A 25,011-nucleotide genomic window follows, 5' to 3' on the forward strand; every position below is an offset into this window, starting at 1 on the left:
CCTGTTCATGGCAGTAGGTATTTCATGGATCTATTAAAAGCTTTTTTTCAAATACTTCACAACAATTTAAATTATATTTTGTTTTGATTTACTTTTGTTTATTTCTTCTAAATATATTTTTACTGATACATTTTGTGAACATTCACTTTACATATGCAAATTAATTGAAGAATTAATAATTTGGAGACTCCCATGGATTAGTAGTAACATTGTAAATGATGATTCCTGCTCTCTGAATAACTAAACAAAATTGTCACTGCTTCATAAAGAATGCAGCCATGCTGTTACTGGGGTAATAATAATTGAATTGAATAATAGTTTAATTGAAATAGCTTTATATTCTTACTGAGGTACTTCTATTCAAAAATAATCTTTGTGAAGTATCCATAATTTGCCTTGGTCTTCCATCTAGTGGATGGGCTTTTAACTCTTCATTCTGGGATATCATTCAAAGCTATTGTGTAGGAAGGAAGATCTGATATTGCCATCCAGATCAATTTCTTACTCTTAAGTAGTATTAAGTCTTAAGTAGTGGTTCTAAGACTGTACTGCTTACTATTCCACAGCAGTTTAGGAAAGACCTGTATCTATGGGATTTTTAACATGCATAGATTTGACATTGAGAGTGTTGAGCTCTGAAGTCAGTGATGTGTGAGCCTGATGCTCTAGGCACTGACCTGGGTTCAGAAAGAGAATGTAGCGCTAATGACAGATTCTGCCATGATACTCTGGCTGACGGGGTTCATTGGCTAATTATGGCTCTCTATTAGCAGTCTGTCTGTCATGAGTGAGAAGCTGGGCATGTCCCTGAGAGAAAACAACCGGAAGGAGGCCACAGTGAGACATAAATCCCCTGCTGCAAAAAAGTGCACAGCAGACACCAGATCCCAGTTCATTTCCCAAGACAGAGGTGCAACTGTTGGTGCATCCACAGTAGTTCTTCCAGCTCAGAACAGCTGCACTCAAACCAAAGACCTTGCCAATAAATCTTAGAGTAAAGGGCCTAACTCTGAACTGAACTGCAATAATTCAGGGGAAAAAAATTGCGTTTATATAAAGCAGGGCTGGAACACTGGGCAGGGGGTTTGTTCAGCTATGGTACAATGTAGAGATTCAGGGCACAATAGGCGAGTCCCCCTGAGGACCTGTGTTGCTCGAGCAGTGGGAAACCCAAAGCATTGGACCGTCCCCAGGATCTGGTCCTCCACCCTGTACACACCCCAGCCGAGCCTTTACAATGGGAGCCCCATTTGAACAAACTACCATAACTCTAATTTTAGGGGGCCAACCTAGGATGGGCATGAGAACTTGGAGCAAAAAATAGCCCAATAAAGTTTTAGGGGGAGGGTTTAATGCCTTAATAGCTCATGTGTGGTCTCTTTTTCATTTAGAAGTGCTAATTTTCCACTTGTGCTCGAGAAACTCATCACATGGCAATGACTGCTGAGCTTGTGATCTTGTTTATGGAGCGAAAGGCTTGCTGCTCTGGACTGGACATCCTCCATCTCCAATTGAACATATTGCACCTGTCAGCCGAATCTAACATGCATGGTTTAGTCATCAGGTAAGTGTGATTACCTAAGAACACTTGTTCAGAAAATAACTTCAATATTTTCAAAGCGTAGCAATAGTTTTTAAACCAAAAACAAACCCTGTACCAAGATCCACCGATATATATGCAAATGAAATTTAGGTGTGTTGGAACAGCTTAAATCATAATAAAATCTCTTTATTGTCATTATAGTCCATTTTATGAGGAGGATGTGGGACAGAGCAGGTGAGGTTAGGCAGCTACTCACATTCCCATCCATGATGCCCTCTCATGTTTGTTTTCCCATGATGCCTGAGTAGAACTCTTCCAGCCCTTCATTCACTCACTCACAGCAGAGTTTTCCAGATCACCGACACAAACGTCTCATTGTAAATTGTCCTCAGCCAGAAGGCATGGATGAGTGTATGTGATCTGTTTAATCTGCTTTAGACAGGTTAAATGAAGGCTTGATTAGAGGTGATAATGATTTACTTCAGCGTGATCAGCATGGCGTGGTGGAGATGCTGCTTTTGCTCCATGTCTGAAAAGTAATTCAAGAGCTGTCGTCATCAGGCCTGCCTTCACTTGCTATCAAACGTCATAAAAATGGTTTGAAATCACTGTGACTACAAACAACATCTCCAGAACAAGGACACGGGATCCACACTTGGATTTGCTTCATTAAATATACTCGTGGAATTATTTAGAAATCAGTGAACTTGCAAAACGTTCTTTCATATGACTGAGAAACAGCAGTGCCAACGGGTCTGCCATCAAGTAAACCAGTACTGGAGTCTTTCCTCTGCTTTGTGTACTCGGTAAGAGAGCTCTGCCCATTTTCAGCATACAAGTGTTCACAGTCAAAATAAATATTTAAGAAATACTTAGGAAAGATTCAAATGTTTAATGAAAAAATATAAAAGATCTGCAAGTCAGTTTATGTGATTTTTTGGGCCTTTCAAGTGGAAGCAAGTGGATGCTTTTTATTGGAGTCCTCAAACCAAGGAGGAGCCATAGTGAGCTGGGGAAACTTAAAGGTGAGGGTAAGATAGTGGGAGAAAGAGAGGTAACAGAGGAAGAAAAGGAGAGGAGAAAGAAAGGGAGACAGTGAGGAGGACTGAAAGAGAAAAAGAGGGAGAGAGACATAAAGGAGAGAGTGAAAGAGTATGACAGAGAGCAGGATAAAGAGAGGGAGAATGAGAAGGAGTGAAAGAGAGAGGAAGAGAGAGGGAGACAGAGGGAGGAGAGGGAGTGACATGGAGAGAGAGATGGAGGAGGGAGTGACATGGAGAGAGAGGGAGGAGAAGGAGTCACATGGGATCAGAGACAGAGGAGAAGTCAAATAGTCAAATACTCAAATTCTCTCTGTGAAAAGTAAGATTGGGTCTCTTTTTTAGGTATCAGCATTTATATTTATGCAGTTAACCTCTTAAATATCTTAAAATTACCCAATGTAATGATGAAGCAGTAATATATGCTTAGAGAGGACACATTTACTAGCATGGCATTGAAAATCATGATACAGATGATACTTGATACAGATTACTGAACTAATATTCGGAGTAGTAGTGACATGACATCATTTGTCAATGTCTGTTAAAATACCAATAAGCACACGTGACGTGCCACCCCACAGGATGTGGACTTTGCTTTCTGGGCAATGTCATTCCCCAGAATGTCAGACCCAATAAAATCATCAACATGTAAATGCCCACACAAGGAAGAGGACTTCACTTCATTGCCTTTGGGGTCGGCTTCCAAAACATTAGGAATACTCCAAGTGCTTGAAGGTGAGAAATTCACCATTACACTTATTTTTAGACATATATTCCTAAAGCTCTTTCTGTGTGTGGGAGGGGGCAGGTATAGATTTAGGCTGTTTTACAGTCCTTCTGGTGTCTCTCTTTGCTTTTGAATACCTGGGGTGCCAGAACAATTAATTAATTAATTAAACACGCTGAACTTGTTTCACAAGACAAGAGAGGAAATAAAATAAAAGCCTTGGCACTAAGTACGGTAAACTGATACATTGGTCTAAAGTCCTGTATTTTTTATATTTCAGCACAAAGCACTCAGACCAATAATAACAGAATGTATGTCACATGTACAGCTTGCTGGTCATCTACCAAGTGATGTATGTGCCCTCAGGAAGTGTGTGGGAAAAGAAGCTAAAGATTAGCATTTTGTAGTCTGTGACTGTCACACATCACATTTCATTCAAAGAAATTTACTGTTGAGTTATAATGTGTAATTTCTAGGAAACATATTAGGTATCATTTAAAGGTAAATTGGGTTATAATGTGTAATTTCTAGGAAACATATTAGGTATCATTTAAAGGTAATAGTATAATATGGTTGAATTGTCAGGAAAGTTAATCTTCCTCATGTTTACAAATCAACAATTAACAGTGTGATTTTACAGAATGTAAATTGTATATCATAGGAACCATCTTTATGGCATTTGGATGTTTGGATCAGCCATACCATGTGAGCACCACAGGTGTCATTGTAAAGTTCTTTGAAAACTAAACCTGAAAGCCTGAATTGAACTGCCTTGTTGGATGCCAATGGCAGTTATTGTAATGGAGGAATCCGTCTTGGCTGTCAGAGTCGCTTCAGTCACAGACGATGTGGTGAGACTGGTGAGGCAGACAGACAGACCAGTCTCTCCCTGACAGGACTGCAACAAGCATCTCTGCATGTGCAGCTGTGGTGGTCTGCATCAACCTGCCTCAGTCACAGAGTCTTGCAGAGACAGAGACAGAACATATCACACAAGGCAAATCTGAGTTCATTTCAAAAAGCTGAAACACACAGGCATATTTTTCACTGTTAGATAAAACGTTGATTGAACACAAATATATTAAAGGACAAAATCCTTTAGATTTTCCTTGCAGCTTGATTTGTACGAGAAATGCTTTTAAGCCGAATAACTTTTGAACACTTCTCAATTGACCACATATTTTGATATATGAAATAACCAATATACCAATAATAAAGTTAGGAAAATATGATCTGTACATGTTTCTTACACAGAATGCTCAGGTGCTTATAAATATTACTAACATACACAGCATGTAAATACAGAGATCTAAATCATTACATTTTAGCTCATACAACATACAATTTAGAAAAAAGTAACACTTTCTTACAAAGGGCTTTACAGAGAATTTAATGAATAGAGGAGTAATCATTTATTTAATCAAACTCCAGATGTGTTTTGATGTTTTTTCTTCAGTAATGGTGTGTCTTGTACAGTGGTGTTGTTCTCAACCACTACGCAGCTCCATTTGAGTGCTTGCTAATCTTCATGTGTGGCTTCTCTCACAAGACCCCTTACTGTTCTGATGCTGATATTCGAGGTGCTGGCTTTGTCTAGGCAGTGCCTGGGTTGATCATGGCAGCTTCCATTTCATTTCAATTGATCCTACAGTGCCCACACTAATATACAAACACATATGTCTAAAGCCTCTTCCAGTCTTGTGCATAATATAACTATTTATAACTTTATCTATATTTTCCTCAGAGTGCCATTTGCCTATGGCCCCTTTGACCATTGGCACTTGAATTATTTCACCCAAAGAGGTGATTGATCTTTGATTGACAGGTAACACAACTGTGACCTCTGTTAGGACAATATATTTCCGTTGTTTAAACTTCAAGCTTATGAAGCCCAGTAGTTGAATACTTATGCAAACAGCAATTAGGATATGTATTTTGTTTTGTAATTTCCTTCACAAACCATTATCTCTATAAATTAATTAAATTTGAAATAAAAATGTAATTTGCTTAATCATTTTAATCACTTGTATCTTGTTATTTCATCACTGTCTATGTGGGACTGTTTTTTTTCTTAGTTCTAGTTTTGGATCTACACTGCCAGTTTAAGTTTGGGTTATGAATCATGTTAAAAAAAATTATACTTCCTTCTTACAAATATCAAGTGTGTCCACTGGGGGGATCCCCCCGTTCCACTACATTTATTTGTTGATTTTACTAAACGTTTTCTTAGAAGAATAAGATTAAAGATTGCTCTGGTGGTGCAAATAAATAGATAAATAAAGGCTTAAGTAAAAATAAAAAAGATAATGATTAAATAATGATAATTATTAATAATAATTATTAATGACAAAATAATGAAAAAAGGCTTAGAATCTAGATAATGTTTCTTAAAACTTAAAAGTGAAAACAGTTGACTTCCGATTGCAGGGGTGGGGTTTGTATTGCCTGCCTCAGAGGGCACAGAGGGGCATTTTCCCGCACCTTTTCTGAGGGCCCTCAGAGGAAGCTAAATTACATTAGTCACTGCATGAGCGCACCACAATATGGCACATCACTCAGGCAACACACAAAATCCAAGTGCCAAACACAGTGGGGGTGAAGTCTGGGCAAAGTGACCATAGAAATTCACCGCACACTCCTCCAAAAAAGACCACCATGCCCCCCCCCCCCCCCCCCCCTCCCCCCTTTCCTAATCTGCAGTCCGTGACAGTACCAAGTCAGGAGAGAAGCAACTGGGAACCTACCTTAGAACAGAGACCAATAAAATCAGATGCCAAGAAAATCCTGAAGAATGGGAGGGGGGAGGGGGGGGCAGTGAAAGGCTGGATGAAGTGAAAGTAGTATTGTCAGGCTGTTTAAAGGCAGCAGCAGGGAGAACCTCCCCAGTGCCTACTGATGACGACCAGGTCAGGTCATATGCTGCCCAAGGTTACATGGGGGAAAATAGCACCCTCACCAGCAGTCCTCAAGGGCTTTGAAGTCAAAGAAAGCTACCTCATCGATCATTAACTCAAAGCGTTTCCTTTCTGCTTCCGCACTCCATGTTTTCACAGGGTGTTTTCCACTCTCTTTTGGGTAACACTGTAATATTCACAGGATATGAGCTATTTTGAATATTTGAAAACAGCATCCACTAAAAACATCATTTTAAAAACTCCTTTACTTCATTAGTAAACATACTTGTTGGTTTTTAATTGATCATTCATAATTAACAACAATGTATTCATAACATGAAAATGAAAACGTGATAACCGATAAGAAAATGCTTTTATATTAGACTAGATTAGCAGACTGGAAGAACAGAACTGCAATTCCAATATACATACCAATATATTTATATATATATATAATCGTAACAAAAACTGTTAAATTATATTATTATTAAATAATAATAATAATAATAATAATTTCATTTAAATCCAACTTTTGAATAAGATCACTTGTTACTGATGTGTTAAATTAATCTATTTCTTTATCTTAATAACAAAATAAGAAATAATTAAATGAGCATTTTTATTTACTAAATACAAAACAGATAAAGCAACGCATATGGAGTTGAATAATTACACCCTACCTCCAGTCAAATATAATGGGAATTACAATCACTTGTATGGATCTAGGTGAGAGATGAGAGGATTGACACAAACATGGTGATTACAGGCTGGTACACACAGCCATACATGTTGACTTGAACAAAGACTAGAACAAAACCACTAAGAGCAAAACGGAAATGGAAATGATTCCATGAAGATGGGAAGGTGATGGGTACATATACACTGAAAAAAATAAAGCATTGGCTCAATGTAATAAAATTGAATTAAACAATCACACAAATTTTTTTTCATTGACTCAATCCAAAAAACTTAATTCATGACTAAATGAATTTAGATTTTTGGATTGATTCAATGAAAAAAAATTCGTGTGATTGATTAATTAAATTTTATTACATTGAGCCAATGCTTTATTTTTTTCAGTACACAAGGTCACTGGGGAAAGAAAACTCAAAAAGGTTAAAACAAATATTGGGAAAACTCAAAACCAAACAAGGCCTGGTGTTGGGTGGATTCTGCCAGCAGAAAAACTGGCAACATATCAGAACTTGGTACAGGAGCCAGGCACCTGAGAGTGTTGGAGCTAAGACCAGGATGTAGAACTGGATCAGAACCCATATAGACCAGACCAAAGGCCATGTTGGGAGTAGGAGCAGGAACTGGGTCAGAGGTCAGGAGAGGAGCTAGACCAGGAGCTGGGTTGGGACATGGAAGATGTTTGTTAGAGAGCCTTCACTGTGTCAAGGGCAGGAACAAGAGTTAGACCTGCTCTCTGGAGCAGGACAGGTGCAGGAACTGGAGCAGTGGCTGAAGGTCAAAGCACATCAGGAGCAAGCAGAGAACCAGGACTGTAGCCGTGCTTGGACCAAGGACAGAAACAGGTTGGAACAACTTGTAATTTTGGAATGTGTAATGTGCTGAAAAATGTAAAAAAAAAAAAAAAGTGGAAGATATAAACATGTTGTAGTTTTAACAATGTGTAAACGTATACCGTGGGATGTGTACGTGAATTGCTGTTGCAAAAATGGTGTTTGTGTGTATCTTGTTGTGTGGCATGTTGAAAGGTGTTCTCGTGAGTGTGTGAATTTGTGTGAGGAGCTGCTGTAGTATGCTGGACAAATTTCACAAGTTTCTGACAATACTGAATTATATTGTAACAGGAGCTGGAAACGGGACACTGTCCATGACAGGGATTATCTGGAAAGGCAGAAGGCAGGTCCAGCAGATCAAAGAACAGTGGGTTGTAAAGCACTTTGGGAAGCCTGCAAAGGCAGCAGGTGGGTCCAGGATCTAGCATGTGCATGTAATTAAAGGCAGCCATGCTTACTCCATGTCTAGGTGCCAGAACCTCCAACATGCAGGATGTGGGATTGATGACCTCTGGTGCAGCATGCAAGGAACTAAGCAAGTGAGGCTGGAAATGCAGGCAGCAGGGCATGGATGGCTAATACTATCAGCAGCAGGTTTGGGAAGGCCATGAGCAGTAGTGCTACAGTGGTTGAACTTAGGCTGCCCCCCCCCCCCCTTTTAAATCAAAGAAACCAGCACCCTGAACTGTAAACACTGCCAGCTCTCTGCCAACTTGCCCCCCAGCACAATTTCATTCAGCATTCCTTTAATCAGATATAAACACATCTCTTGTGCCACTGGGTGCAAAAAGAGTAGCAATTATTTCGTGTTTTCCAATGCCTCTTTATCGCTTAGAATAAAACAGTCTGTTTCAGTTACTGCAGTTCCTTCATAAATGAGCTGTGTTCTAAAATTGGCTACCTATATTATTTCTCATTCTAAAAGCACAGATCTGAAACACACCCTTTAAAATAATGCTGGCACCAAGGAGAACACACAACATACTTACCTTCAATCAATCAAAATTAATTTATATAGTGCATTTTACAGCAGTTGTCACAAAGCAGCTTTACAAGTGTCCGAGTCCCAGTCCCCCAGTGAGCAAGCCAAGGGTGACAATGACAGGGAAAAACTCCCTAAGAGCATGAAGAAGAAACCTTGAGAGGAACCAAGACTCGGTGGGGGGGGATCCTTCATCCATAGCTGGTTAGGCAGGAGGTGGCAAGCCCAGGGTGGATAACAGGGAAGGCTCATCTCTCCTTATCTCAGTATTTCTCTCAGGTAGGAGGGCAACCGCTTGAAAAGAGAAAAGAGGAACAATTAGCTCTATATGGGATCATATGTGGGGCAGAGGAAATTTTTACATTTCTGGAGTTTGGCAGCAACTCCAGCATTAAATTATTACAGCCCAGCTAAAAGTGCAGAACCAGAAGGAAACACAGACTTGGGAGCATCCTGAGACGTTGGCATCCATCCACTAAACTGTCGACAGGCTTGAGTGACCACACGCAGTGACAGGATGACAGCACCAGCGCCCCACCTCTTCACTACCTTGACCTGTGAACTAGGAGAAATCCAGCAGGGGGATCCCCAACAAAGAAACATTGGGCACAGGGCATCAAGAATTGCCCCTTCCTGGTGAGGCAACATTGCGGGTGTGCAAACACTGGGATTTCGCCCCAATGATAGAGCTATAGTTTGGAATTTGACAGTTCAAGCTTCATATGAATTTCATATGAAAGTTAAACAGTTACAGTTTAACTTTGTCGTAAAATTCTCTAGAAAATCTACAAAGTATGAGTTTTTTTTTTTTTGTGTGGAGTGAATTGTAAAATTTCCACACCGCATAAATGTTAGACCAGTTGGATAAGACCCACTGCTCTACAGGTCCCCTGTTGTAGGTGGCTGAGGGCCTCCGGGCCAGCACACAAAGCCTCTTATGGTGTGCTCCCACAGTCACAAAGAAGTGTGCAAGTATATGACGGGCTTTCGCATTGTTATGTGTATGTCACTTACACGCATAGGACCTGGGTGTATGCAAGCCCACAAATATTGCCCCTGAGAACATATGAGCTTTCACACAGTTCCAGTTTTCTACTGCTATTACAACCGCAGAAACTGGAACCTGGATCCCAAAGCTCTGGCCTGTGAGCATTGAAGCCTGCTCTTGTAAGATAGTACAAATGATTTGGTTTACAATAATGAGCCAAATACAACAGTATTATTCTTCAATCGCTGTAATTTTACCAAAAACTCACGTCATATGTCCAGTACTAGTATTCAGTTGCAGGATTCAAATGTATCATTGTTGATAATATATACATATTTACAACCATAAATATTTAAATGTTTTCTTGATAATAAACCATGTACCATATTTTCATAATGGCTCAATGTACCACACATATTCCATATGTGATGTAGACAGACAGATTCAGTAACAATCAGATAAATGTACTGACTCAGAAAGTGATTTTACTGGAGGAGTATGTCTAAGGCCAAGTCCATAAGAGACCATGCTAATTGGGCAGGTCAAGAGACACATGTTAGGAACTCATGGAAAAGATATTCATGTCATAATTGAATTTGAGAAATGGGGGTATTCATTCAGAGTCTAATACTTTCCATCTTTTTTGTAATATGCTGACAGGATTTTGACCAGGAGGCATCCCTTTCTTCCTCTGGGATTTGCTGCTTTTACTAAAGTGAAACACCACCTAAAATACTGGGTAGCATTCCCTAATCCTCTTTTTAAATCCATTTAGGAAGGACTTTCCTGCAGGAACTTTTCTCAGTGCTCGCAGTGTTTAAGATCCAGCATGTTTGCCAGGGTAATACAGCAACTCGACCTCATAATCGTTCTGTGTGGTGTGGTCTCATTTCGTTTTCTGGAGCTCAACTCTCTTCTGGATCAGCACAAATGAGACCAGCAGAGCTCAGCCAGGGGTCAGGGAGATCAGACTCTTAATGTCTATCTCTGTCTGATATCTCTGTCAGGAATCTCGGCTGTGATTTCGTTCAGTCACCCACTGCTCTGTTTCCAGGAATACATTGCCTCTGTCCTACTGCCACACCTCCACATAGTAACCACAATACCAGTCACTTCAAACCCCGAGGTTCATATTTCCAAAGGTATTAAAGGGATTATAACTGTCCCCTCTAATAGTCTTAATATCTATAGTTAAAGTTGTAGTAGAGAGAAGAAATTGAAATCTTTCACAAGGCTATACCTGCATACCTTACAGATCACATTTGGCACTAAAACTAGATAAATCAACGATACTAAAGTGTTAAAGTGGTTATCTGCAAAACGAATCCTAAATCGTGGTACAGTACTAGACATTGTCGGACATGTTTAAAATGCTGGTTATCTGAGACTCCTGGACACTGGGTTGCTGCATATCAGACTCATCACTGCTAGAGAAACTGTTGTGAAAATGTTTAAATGTGTTTGATGATTACTTTGTATGATTTATCCAAAAAACAAAGTAAATTTTTATGTGAAGTGTTTTAAATGTTTTAAGCATTCCTTCTAAATTAATTGCATATAATGTGAGCGTGACAGACTATCCCTAACTGTATGCTGGGATGTTTCATCTTGGAGTCCACAGGCTACACACACTGCTTTTGATGCTTGTGAAGCCTCTAAGATAAAACTAGAAGAAAAAGAAGAAACAAAAGCTATTAAATGCTGAGGATGATGAAAAATAACTGGAATTAAGGAGTTTTAACTGTTCGCTGTTCGTGGCAATGTTTTGTGTGATGTCAAGAAAGCAAAAAACAGACATACACCAAAAAGAATTCAAATAAAGATTAATGCACCAATTAAACAAACACCAAGAACTAAGCTGGAGAACTCTGTGAAATTCAAAATTCTCTTTAGTATATATATATATATATATATATATATATATATATATATATATGAGAGAGAGAGAGAGAAAGTATAAATTGTAGTGAAGTAAAAAAGAAAAAAAAAAACTTTCCATCAGACAGAAGTTCTTCAAAAGCTGTGCGAGCAGTGTCACACACACACACACACACACACACACACACACACACACACACACACACACACACACACACACACACACACACACACACACACACACACACACACACACACACACACAATTCACCAGGCATGTTCAGGTAATTCAGTTCTTCAATAAGAGTAGTGGATTGGACCTAATCTAATCTATTGCCAATGTCTGTTAATATTTCATCTTAAGAAAACAGTTATCCTGAAGTGTGGCATAATGAGGGCATGGTCATAAGAGAGCTTATATAAAGGTTCATATTCTTCTGCTAGAAGAGGTTCATATTCATGTTCTCCTAATACAAACCTTTGGGGTCTTTCACAATAACTAAGACACTCAGTCCAAAGCCAAGGCTAGTAGGCAGGCGTGTTTTACTGACACTTTCTTCTAAATGTATCTTTCATTATATCTTCATTACGAATCATGGGCAAATGGACTTGACCATCATGACTTTTCAACTTTCGTAGGAAGTGACCCCGTCAGAGACCGGCTCCCTCCACATGCACCTGACAGAGTGCTTTAGATCCCAGCTCTCACTGAACATCTGCACTGCCGGTTGGAGGCTGACAAAAGGTTTTTTCCTCTGGCCGAGATCTGAGAGACCGACGCCACTCTTCAGCACGGTAACCCGAAGCTTTCTTTCCACACCCTTCCCCCTTCATTATACCTGAAAGACCTGCCCACATAAATATTTGCCTCGGAAACCACCACCACAGCTGGAGGTGTAGCCATGGTTTCACAGCCCTGAATTAATATCAGATATCAGAATCAGCACATCAGACACACTGTCCCACCCTGCTTTCAAACAGTTCAGACATCTCCTGAGATGTGATGGTGTGTTTTAGAGTCAACAGTGTCTTTTCCATTGGAGAACTGTAACAATCATATCAAGGTTTTCCAGACAAGGATATCCCTCATTAGATGATCTAGATTTCCAGCGTACATCCTATATCCTGTTTAAAAAAAAAAAAACGCATTAGGACATGATGGTAGAGGGCATGTTAGCGCTGCATCCGAATCCTGAAGAGCTCTCGGTCAGGTGCACCTCTTTGCCTCAAGGTTCATTTTCACTCATTTGACTCATGGTCTAAACCTGGAAAGCCTGGAAAAGACAACAGGGAGCAAAGCCGAGTGCCGAGTGACTGATTTGTAGGTGTGTACTTTGGTGTCTCATTCCACCTGTCTCTCTTACTGAAGGGGAAAATCTATACAGAATCCACATTTAATTCATTTAAACATTAAATTTAATTAAACATTTAATTTAATTATTTTTTACTGTATAACTTATGTTTCACTATTTATTTAACAATTACAATATCACTATTACGTTTTCTGTATCTTGTTACTTGTTGATTAAAACCAAAGGCTCTTCCAGAATGTGGGAGTGCATTTTCCACTGAAATTGGGAAATAACTTTTCTTAACTTTAGAATTTACTGTTCTTGTCTTGTTATTTGTACTCATATAAGGTCCAGTGTCATCATTTTCACTGATTTATAATCATTTTCATATACAACAATCTGAGATTAAGGAAACTAGTGAGGATGTAGAGCAACAATAATGGCTCAGTTCTCACAATACAGATTTCACATCACGAGTTCCTCCTCACTTAGTTAGCAGTGATTCAGGGGTGTGAAATGTCACTCTCTCAAAATACATGACTAATCCAATGAAACATCAATGACAAAAATCGGGGGAAGAACAGAATTATGCCATGCGGCTGGATTTTTGCAGTTCTAAATGTGTCATAAGAAAGTAATCGATGTCTCATGTTTGCTGAGTACGTGCACTCTTACATGGAGAGAGATGTGGTGGGTGATCCCCACTTGCTGTTTTCCCGCCCACCTTTCTCTGCCGAGCCATGTGCATCACCATCTCTTCATCTGCCATTATTGTAATGAGCAATTACATGAGTCTGAACTGAACCCCTATAATGGCAAACACATGTTTGAGCAGAGTTGTTGAAATAAAAACCAATTGTGGCACCTGCTGGATGGGACCTCACCGGCATTCAATAATGGGGACCAAAGACTACAGTGCTCTGTATTTATAATGTACATGATCCTTGATTTCAGAAAACTGGCCATTGTGGGTGTTGAGGTGATTAAGTTAATAGAGGCCTAAATGTTTGTCATTAATGTTTCTTGTGATATTGGATTGTGTAGTGTTAGATGCTAGCAAAAACGGCCCACAGTTTATCAAAAAGGACGGGTTACACAACTAGAGGCAAATAGAACAGCCTAGAACTGAACTCAAATACATGTATTGTTACTTTAACATAATTGAGCAGAAGGAAAAGTTATTTAAATGCCGTGCAGTGCTGCAGGTGCTGGCTGCAGGTCTGGAGATGACAAAGGAACAACCCCTGCATGGTCCCTTAGACTCTTACCCCCCCACCCCACATATCTGATGGTGTCGGCTTGGTTAGCCTTAAGGGCCTGATGCCTAGGCCCAAAGTCACTATCCACAAATTTCTCTGACCCCTTCTCCTCAGAATCCAAGACGGGGAACATGAAAACATACTATGTGTGGACATCGCAGAGATCAACATGACTTTGGGGAAAGCTTGGACATGAGACCAAACATACATGTAAATTAACCATAGTTTAAGTACAGAGACCAAAATGACTTTGGGAATAGCCTAGAACAGAGACAAAACACACATGTAACTAACAATAGTTTCAGTACTGACCAGTAAGGAGGCAGACAGGCAAATAGGCTGGAAAACATGGGATGTGTTCAAACAATAACCAGCAAGGTACTGAACTAAACATGGGGTATAAGTACAAAGGAGTTAACGAGGAAAAAAACCGGGAACAGGTGACAATTATACAGAAGGTGGGATGAGTAGGCGGGGCCAAATGAGTAGGAGGGGCCAACGGAGAGCACGGACATCTCGTACACAATGGCATAACAGCGCTGCTCTACAACCATTGATGCCAGAAGGCAACAATGACTCCAGAGAGTTGTAAAGAGCAATCAGTGTGCCATGGTGGACCAGTTAATCAGCAGGAACAGCTAAAGTATCAGAGATCACCACTGAGTAAACGCTGTTATGCCTGGGCCTGCAAAGCATATGCCTAATTAAGGTGCCAATGTTAACAAAGGTCATCAAAATTGTTTCCAGTTTGCATAGAGATTCCAGTATGCACAGATATTCAATTAATGTAATTGAGCACTGGAGGACTGGAAAAATGTTGCCTTCTCAGACAACTTCAGGTTTGTACTGTTATGTAATAAATGATTAAGTATATAGAAATGAGGAATTAAGTATGCTGTTGTGTACTAACTGTCACCAATGAACTGGTATGTGCATTTACTCACATAACGAAGCAACATGAAAACGTTCTAGTACTTATGCATTAGTCCTGTTAATTATCTATTAATTAACATCTGATTTTGTTATTCATGGTAGAGTATTTCTGAACTATAGTACTATACAGTCTTTGGAATCTAATCACTTTGTTTCCACACATTCATCAATACTGTAATGCAAATAAATGCAAATAATTCAAATACAGTAATATTAACAAAACATACTTATTTTCAAAGAGGCCCATCAGGAAAGGTTAGCGAAGGGTTAAACACATTAACATACTTTCACTTTATAAATCTGTGTGCAAGCCCACAGCAGTCATCACTTACTACTTTAACAGTAAACTAGTAAGATAGAATATTACCCCAATGATGTCTCTGTTGGCTGTTTTCAAGGCTACTCCTGCACTACCGTGAATAATGGGGTTTTTTTTTTATAAAATTTGAATTATCCCTGTTTGGTGTATTATATGCACTCATTTAGAATAAATATAATCATTAAGAATTAGTGCTGTCAATTCCAGGTCCTCACCAGGATTTTGCTCAGGCTTCCTGGATTGTGTTGATTCCACTAATTTTACCTGGATTGCTAATTAGAAAATCTAGCAAGCTTGAGCAAAATCCTGGTGAGGACTTTTAATCGCGGCACCTGGAATTGACAGCACTATTAAGAATGCATATTTCTTTCAATTGAGCATGCAAGAAAAATCAGTAAATAGCAATGAATATAGAGTAGCAGTAATTACTTTCTTAATCATGAATTTATTTTGTGATAAAGATCGACACTTTGCTTGGGGGGACACATAAATCAGAAATTAATGGTTAAGTAACGATAAGTAAGGCATAAATAACGGTTAAGTAAAATTATTTAAGGAATAATTATTAATTCAATAGTAGGAAATAAAGAGTAATTAATGTTGATGTAGTTGAATATGAGGAGGTAAGCATTTCCATAATGGTGAAAATTAAATCAGATGATAATTAACATATATTTAATGGAACTAATGTGTAACTACTAGGTAATTATGTTACTTTCTAAATGAGTAAAAACACATATCTGTTCATTAACTGTGAAATTAGTGGTTTTTAGTATATAGTTAATGAGTAAACAATCTATAAATTGGCGATCAACTAAGTTATAACTTAACAGCTAATGTATAATGAGCAGTTAAGCAACATAGCAAAAAGCAACAAACATCTCAGGTTTGGTAGATTCCCTGCATCTCAGAAAGAAAGACATGAGTCCAAACATTTGAGTATCTATCAATTTGAGACCCTGAAGTGAGTGGAGATTTTGTGGGCTCTGCTATTAACCACAGCATTTGTGTTTTGATATTGCCAGTCTTGTACATTGTTGTCCTTGGCTAGAGTCCAAACACCCAGTGAGTTCTACTGTGAATGAACGTTATTTTGGCTTGGCTCTTGACACGCACCTATTTGGTAATATCCTGATTACGATGGGTTCTGGGAAGGCAAGTTGGGTACGTCACGCATCTCACAACATATAGTTGTTTGATGTTCAGACACATTAGGAAAGGGATGGAAACCACTTCCTGTACTTGTGTTTTGGTGCAGGTTAGAGCAGCGTAGGTAGTTTTAGGGGGTGAGTAGACGGAAGGGTTTGGATAATTATGATGGTAAGACAGTTTTATGGTTGTTATTTCATTCATTTGGTGCCAGTTATGCAAGTTATAACAATACTCAGCATCCTATGAAACAACCAAAAATGAACCTGGGTATGTGACTTCCTCATCCATCACCACACCCCTCCACTTCTTCTGTGTTTACCCCTTTATTTATGTTCCATTTCTCCTTGTTGTGTTTGTCAAGTGTCTTGAGCCAACTCAAGAGTTCATAGGTTTTTGCCTGTTTGTTTATCTTACTTTGTATTAATATAGTTTCTACTGCTCTACTGTTTCTACTGCTCTACTGTTTTATCTACTGCTCTACTGTTTCTACTGCTCTACCGTTTCTACTGCTCTTCTGTTTCTACTGCTCTACTGTTTTATCTACTGCTCTACTGTTTCTACTGCTCTACTGTTTCTACTGCTCTACTGTTTTATCTACTGCTCTACTGTTTCTACTGCTCTACTGTTTTATCTACTGCTCTACTGTTTCTACTGATCTACTGTTTTATCTACTGCTGTTTTAGATTGTTACAGCTGAACGGTGGAGATGATAATGCCAATTATAATTTATTTGTCTCTTTGTTTAAGGTGTTTTTTTTTTAATTTGAGGTCAAGGAGAGTGATGAGAGATGATTATATTAATTATATTAATGTACTAGGACAACCTCGTAACTCGTTAGGGTATGCTTTCCCCCCACATTTAGGTCTATCAATACCTAAGTCTTTGGATGATAATAAAGATGAAGACCTTCAAAAGACTTTATCCTTGTACCCACTTTCCATTATCTGCAGGTTTATTTTTTGTCGAGAAGAAGGACAGTGGTTTTAGAGCATTTATTGATGATCAATTATTGATTATAGCTGAATGGCTGTTAAGTTCCATTACCCTCTCCCTTGGGGTCCACTGGCCTTGGAGCAGTTTTAAACTAGACGTATACTGCATTTAGTACCACTCTGGGCCACTTTAAGCATTTAGATATACCGTACGACCTTGTTGCTTTTTTATCATGCTTTAGTTAATGAAGTCCAGTTCTTTATTATCTATACGGATGACATTTTAGTCAGCTCCCCTTCCCTCCACAGAAAGATTAAATAATCAGGATGGTTCTGTTTTTGCCTATGTGACGGTTGCAGCATAATGACGCTGTGACGGGGTGACAGATGCAGCAGCAGACATGGGACATGGTGCCGTTGTTTCTTTAATATCCATTACACAGCACAATACAATCGATGGGCAGTCATGGTCTGGTGGTAGGGAACTGGTCTTGTGACCGGAGGGTCGTGGGTTTGATTCCCAGACCTGAGGCCATGACTGAAGTGCCCTTGATCAAGGCACCTAACACCAACTGCTCCCTGGGCGCCGGGCTAGGGCTGCCCACCTCTCTGGGCACGTGTGATCCACAGCCCCCTAGTAATCACTAGTGTGTGTGTTTGTGTGTGTTCTAATTGCACAGATGGGTAAATGCAGAGGACAAATTTCGATTGCGGTGAAAAATCACAGTTGACAAAATATGGCACATTAAATTAAACAATAAGAAAACAAAGGAGCACAGCAAGCAAACGGCATGTGACATAACAAAGTTAGAGTTTTGTGGGAGTTAGACTGTGGGAGTGAATGGGAGGTGAAGTGAAGTGGAGTGGGTGGCTCCCCTGTGTGGCTGGCCCCGCCTACCAGCCAAGCTATAGAAAAATGTCTTTAATTCTGGAACGAGACTAGAGATGTCCAGAGAATAATGCAAGGAGAGCAAAAGTACCGAGACATGATCCAAGAACAGAATGACTAATAGTCCAGATTAAATACTAACAATCAGAATATTAAGGCAATGGCACATAAGAGTAAATCAAAATATATTCTTACGCCCCTGCGTGGTGGTGTTGTTGTTGTTGTTGTTGTTGTTGTTGTTGTTGTTGTTTCCGTCGGCTCTGCTGTCGTCTTCAGGATTCTGCCACCCATTCTCGTCACTAACTACTTCGCCAGGCCTTGCCTCCGGATACTTCGTCGATTGGTGGACTGGACGTGACGTGGACTGGACGTGACGTGCACCCCAACGCGGGGATAAAAACCGCACAGACCCGGCAGGACGACGAGGGAGACGCGGGAGATTAGAGAGAGAGAGAGCGAGAGTGAGAGCAAGCAATAGTGTGTTGGTGTGATTTTGTGGGTGTTCTGTAAATTCGATTGAATTAGTGTGTACTGATTTTTTATGGTTTTTGGATAAGGATTCTGGTTTGCCCCATTTTGGATTGGTTGCTTGGTTAATTGTACATAGTTGTATATAACTCGTTTATTGTAATTATTGTATATATATATATATATATATATATATATATATATATACAGTATATTGACAAATGTGGCTTGGGTGAGTAGGGAAATCGAGGCTCTTTTGTTTGCAGTTTTGTTTTTTGTATTTAATGGTTATTGTTGGTTATTTTGAGCACGATCGGTTCCTGATCGGTTCCTGGTAACAATATAAAAACAGGTCGTAACAGTAACAAATAATGCCAATCAGAGGAAAACGTTTGGTATGCTGTACTACATGGCAGTTTGGCAATGAATCTAGGGATGCTGGGTAATTTATACTGTGTGAAATGAGGTGCAGGTGTGCTCAGAAATCAGAGGATGCGGATTGAGTAAGCCTGTGCTGTGCATTCTGGGAGTTGGGGTGTTTATAGCCTTGCTGAATGACAGCCTACATGAGAACAAACTATAGACCAAAGCTTAGAAATGCCTATTTGATCAGGACTGTTTCTTTCCTAGAGTATGTTGTGATGTGCAAAGTTTGAGGCAGGATGACGAGGCAAGAGCAGGTTAACACACAACTTTTATTTAATAATCTTCTGAGATGAACACTGACAAGACTGGGTCAGACAAACGTGGATAAACTACGACAGCGACTAAGTATGCAGACAACACACATTCCTAAATACACTGACAATAACAAGACACAAGTGCAGGTCTTCTCGTCGACGTGATGAGACAGGTGATGTGAATAACACAGATGAACACACACACATACACTAAGACAAACGTACACACGTAGTCACACACAGGCCTGGAGAGAGGACTCAGAGGCTGTAGCATACGTGACCACCTGTACAGGAGTGAAGATGGACAGTGCTAAAGGCAAAGCTCTTCATTCTTTCAAACATTTTAATTCATTATATCTTTTTAAATTACCAAACAAGGCTCTAACATTCACTTCACTTCACACCACCCTCAACAATCAAAAGATATTCCAAAATGAGGTAAGCTTAGCATGGTTCAGACAAAAATAAACCTCCAAACCCAACAAACAAACCAGACCAATGAAAGTTTAGTGTAGGGGTTGACTCATCTGAAGTATGAGTAGAAGCTATATTTCTCCAAAGTAAAGAAATTATCCCTAGCAGCAAAGCTCACTCTGTTAGCTAGAGGGTTCAGGTGAGCCTTTCCTGGTCCCTACTGACAGCAAAAATCTAGAGTGTATCAAGGCCAAAGGAAGACTACCATCGATACGGATGGGCCGTTTTCTCCTCTAGATTTCAGTTTCTCATTAGTTCAGGTTACAAAGCTGATGCACGGAAGATGAGACTACCATCCTAAGCAGCAAGCGGGTTGGGGTTCGATTCCCTGTCTCCTTGTCATTCTGTGTGGAGCTTGCATGTTCTCCTTGTGCATGGGTTTTCACCAAGTACTCCAGTCCAAAGACATGTTGGGTTGATTGGTCATCTGTGTGCATGCGTGTTGGTCATGTGGTAGACTGGCAACCTGTCTGTGGTGTACACTGCCTTAGCCCAATGATGCTGGCTCCAGACCCCCCTGTGACCCAGACTAGTGGGATGAAGTGGTAAAGATAATGCCTGGATGGATCATTGATGCCATCTTACTAGATCACTACCCAAGCTTATTACCAACTTACCAGAATCTGAGGGTCATTATACACTGTTAGAAGATGTTTAATGGTAATTAATTAATTTCTTTCCCCAGTCTAGTGAATGACTTCCAGTTATAGACCAAATTCAACCAGGTGTTATAATGCTTTGCACTGACATTTCAGACTGCAGACCCCACTTCATCTTAAGGCTGCAAATGGGATTCCTTGCTGAGCTTGAGGTCACATAGCTAGAAGTCATATTTGAGGGTTTGTTCCCTGGAAAGACAGTAGTGACTGAAACCACTCTTGGGGCAGATATTACTGTCACATTCCTTGCTTGACTACTTCCACTTTCTGCCCTTTTTTGCCTGTGCCCATTTAGTACAATGTTTGCAATTGTGTCTGTTGGGGGCAGGGATCCTTTAGGGCAGGGGTGTCCAAACGTTTTGCAGTGAGGGCCAGATTTGGAGAGGTGAACATGTGTGGGGACAGAACATTCAGCCTGGCATTCTGGGGAGAGGGAAGGATGTCCAACCATTCAGCCTAGCATTTCGGGAGGAGGGGGTAGAGTATAGCATACACTGCCATCTGCCACAATAGTATAGTATAATACAGTATATAGTATAGTATAGTATAGTATAGTATAGTATAGTATAGTTTACACTGCCATCTACTGGTAAAATGTAAAATATCTTTTTTGGAGTCTACTGCCATCTCCTGGTGAAATATAAAATGCTGCTATGCTTACGCACTTTTTCCGGGCACATTATTTCTGTGACTAATGAAGCACTACTTCTAAATCACCGTCTAAGAACGGTTTGCTGTCCTGGGCTATAAGTTTAGCGACTTCATAGCTTGCTGTTGTGGCGTTTTCCTGTATTTTGTTAGTATGTAAAAAAAAACTGTTGTCGAGCTTGCAGGCTAGCTGCCATTTGCAAGACTTTCTCTGTATTCGTTCGTCACTGGTGTACGAATTTTGTTTAGTGGAGAAGCACCGTTTCCATGACTGGCTATTTCTAGTGTTGAAACTGAGAAATGTAACAGAGAGTTGAGCTCAAGCCTCTTGTGCGGGTCAAATTCAATTGTATTTTCATAATTTGCTGCGGGCCAATGAAAACTGGACATTGGGCCGCAGTTGGCCCGCAGGCTGTAGTTTGGACGCCCCTGATTTAGGGCATGTAACCTAGGGAATTTTACTTTCAATCTCAACATAAAATAGGCACTCAATTTATCACCAGATTTCAAGAGCCTTATGATAACTTATCAGAGAGCAGACATTTAACAAGATTATATTAAGACCTTACTGAACTAATCTACTCATAGTACATCAGATCTGGCCAGTAGTGAACTGTGACCCCCCCCCCCCCCCCCCCCACTGCATTTAAAAAACAGATTAAAAATCCAGACGACAGTACAGCTTTAAAAACGCAATAAACAATAACATATGTACTAGATAAGTTCTTAAGCAAAAAAAGGTTTCAACAAAATAAGGTTCACAGCTCCGTGTTCCTCGGGAGCGGAATATGTAAACAACGCACACAAGGGCATCAAAGGACTGAATCGAAACTAGCTAGCGGTGGTACGCTAGCGTTGCCACAGCGGGCGGCAGGGCTCTCAAGTCTCACGCATTGAGCGTGTGACACACGCATTTGACCGTCTTCACACGCTCACACGCCACACTTCCGATTTCACACGGCGAGAAAAAAACAATCTAGTTTATTTACCTCCAATCCATATCTATGTCGCCCTCCACTGGCGATCGATCGCGATATACAAACCACGCTCAACAACTCACGTTCGCCCCCAACCCCCCCCCCCCCCCCCCAACAACTTACGTTAGCCAGCCCCCCCCGCTCAACAACTCTCGTTCGCCACCCCCCGTCAACAACTCTCACACTCTGACATGAATCCAAAACTTGAGCCCACTAAGAGGGAAGATATTGTTGGTCAATTTTGCTGTCATTTGAAACTGGTATTGCGCTGAATTATAACTGCCAGGCCCTCTGCAAACGAACAGCGGGCATCACAGTCCTGAAAGGGGGAGACACAGGCTCACAGGCTTCCACTTAACCCCTCACCTTCCAACACAGATTGAATAGACACGGGTGAATAATTTATTTGCTTATATATTTGTAATTGTTTAGATGTCGATTGAAAAACTGTAAGTAGATAAAATAAAATTGGATAAATTATATTATATATATTTATGGTTTAAGAATATTTTAGGCCCTCTGAGAGGGCGTAGAGGGCCCTGACGGTTCCCCACTGGATCTGGCAAGGAGAACTATTAGCTGGCTGTTGGAAGACTAAGGTTCTGTTCTCTAATCCTTACAGGTAAATATGTATGGCTCTATATATGTCATACATTGTTTCACACAATAAAATCCTTTAAGGCAATAAAAGCCTAATGTTAAATCCCAAGATTATGCTGTAAACCTGAACCTCTTGATCAGTGTTCTAGGCTGGTAACATTGGCATAATACAGGAATGATTTCATGTCAATTGGATCAAAACCAAACACTGTGGCAAGAGTTGAAAGCTGTTGATATTATAGGGAGATAAGAATTGTATGTTTAAATGAATGTGCTCAGTCAGGCAACCATTTTGGCACCTCTTAGTGTTTTGACAGACCACAGTTGTATAAGCTAAACTTGAACCACAGCAATATGGAGGTGAAAATACAATACAGTGAAATGCAATAAAATCAGACAAATTTCTGTTATGTACCTTAGAAATACAACACAAGAACGATCACTATTTAAATTGGCCTTGCCTTCTGCAACAAACCTGAATGATACAGTTTACATAGTGAAGCCACAATGGCTGAATAGGGCCTGGTTTAACACCTGGGTGGGGTCTAAGCATATCTCTCTAGTACTGGAGTCTTCTGGGTTGAAGGGTCCTTCTTCTGATCACTTCTGTGACAGTGAGCTAGAGCAAAGTTCTTGCCATGATCTGCTCACATTTCCCTTGTTGTCAATACATCAAGTGCACTGCACTTTATAGGACATAGGTGTTCTACTCTACTCCAACGTTTACCTCTGCAACAGAATTGATTGCTCAAAATCAATATACTTACACTTACTTCTTATTAAATGCACATTTGCTTTATAGTTATATCTATAACTGTGAACATACCTTATAGAAAATTATTAATCTGGCAGCAAATATTCTTCTTCTTCTTAGTATTATTAGTGAAATGGTAAGTGTGGTGAAGCCGTGGGTTTTCTTTTTCATGTGTGACACATTACACACCAAATCTAGGAAGCAACTTTCTCAACTGGACTCTAGAGCAGTGGAGGCGCATTCTCTGGAGTGATGAATCGTGCTTCTCCATCTGGCAATCTGATGGATGAGTCTAGTTTTAGCGGCCAGGAGAACGATACTTGTCTGACTGCATTGTGCTAAGTGTAAAGTTTGGTGGAGGGGGGTTTATGGTGTGAGGTTGTTTTTCAGGAGCTGGGCTTGGCCCCTTAGTTCCAGTGAAAGGAACTCTGAATGCTTCAGTATACCAAGACATTTTGGACAATTCCATGCTACCAATTTTATGGGAACGGTTTGGAGCTGGCCCCATCCTCTTCCAACATGACTGTGCACCAGTGCACAAAGCAAGGTCCATAAAGACATGGATGGCAGAGTCTGGTGTGGATGAACTGAGAGCCAGGCCCTCTCACCCAACATCAGTATGTGACCTCACAAATGCACTTCTGGAAGAATGGTCAAAAATCCCCATAAACACACTCCAAAACCTTTTGGACAGCCTTCCCAGAAAAGTTGAAGCTGTTCTAGCTGCAAAGGGTGGACCAACGTCATATTGAACCCTATGTATTAGGAGTGGGATATCACTTAAGCTAATATGTGAGTCAAGGAAGGTGAGCGAATACTTTTGGCAATATACTGTATGTGAAAAGGCCATTTTTTGGTCCCTAGACCATTCTTTATGCCTCTATATGTAAAGCATTTAGTAAATTCAGCTTTATTTAACCCACAGGGTTGATGAGAGCATGTGGATCTTAAGCTTAGTCTTGAAGTTGAACATAGTTATCTGCAGGCATATAATGTAAATCAAAAGTCCTAGAATTCTCCATCACTGAGTCACTTTCCCCATCTCTTCAAAATCTACTTCAGACAAAGAGGAGTGTGATTATTATCCTTTTCCTCACTGACATTGTTATCAAACAGCAATACAATATCGATTAAAGATCACTGGAGCACAAAACGCATGGTTCACTAACACTTGCTCTCCTGGGCGAAGAGAGGTGGATGCTGACTGGAGATGGCTGTTGTGGAGGGACAAAAAGACTGAGAACCAGTGTGTGTTATCACAAAGGCCACACACAGCAGCTGTAGGCAGCCCTGCCGGAGGTCCTGGCCCTGGGGCTGTCACACCCTTGTGCCTGTCTATGCTGTGGCAGTGCGTGGGAGTGATGAATGGCCAGTGTCTGGGGAACCACCAATG

General features: G+C 40.2%; 2 long non-coding RNA genes across 2 annotated transcripts in view; both read left to right on the plus strand.

Annotated features, from left to right (window-relative positions):
- Positions 1-1,295: 1,295 nt before the first annotated feature.
- The window catches only part of LOC143528488 (uncharacterized), a 29,287-nt gene continuing 5,571 nt past the window's right edge, over positions 1,296-25,011 (plus strand). Inside the window, exons 1-2 of the long non-coding RNA XR_013134472.1 lie at positions 1,296-1,564; positions 12,221-12,376. This is a non-coding gene — a long non-coding RNA (uncharacterized LOC143528488). The remainder of the gene's footprint in view (positions 1,565-12,220; positions 12,377-25,011) is intronic.
- Positions 1,986-5,180, plus strand: LOC143528487 (uncharacterized). The gene is made up of 3 exons (XR_013134471.1): positions 1,986-2,349; positions 3,168-3,321; positions 3,594-5,180. It is a non-coding gene; the product is annotated as an uncharacterized LOC143528487 (long non-coding RNA).

This window comes from Brachyhypopomus gauderio, chromosome 12, assembly GCF_052324685.1.
Source record: "Brachyhypopomus gauderio isolate BG-103 chromosome 12, BGAUD_0.2, whole genome shotgun sequence".
Classification (NCBI taxonomy): domain Eukaryota; kingdom Metazoa; phylum Chordata; class Actinopteri; order Gymnotiformes; family Hypopomidae; genus Brachyhypopomus; species Brachyhypopomus gauderio.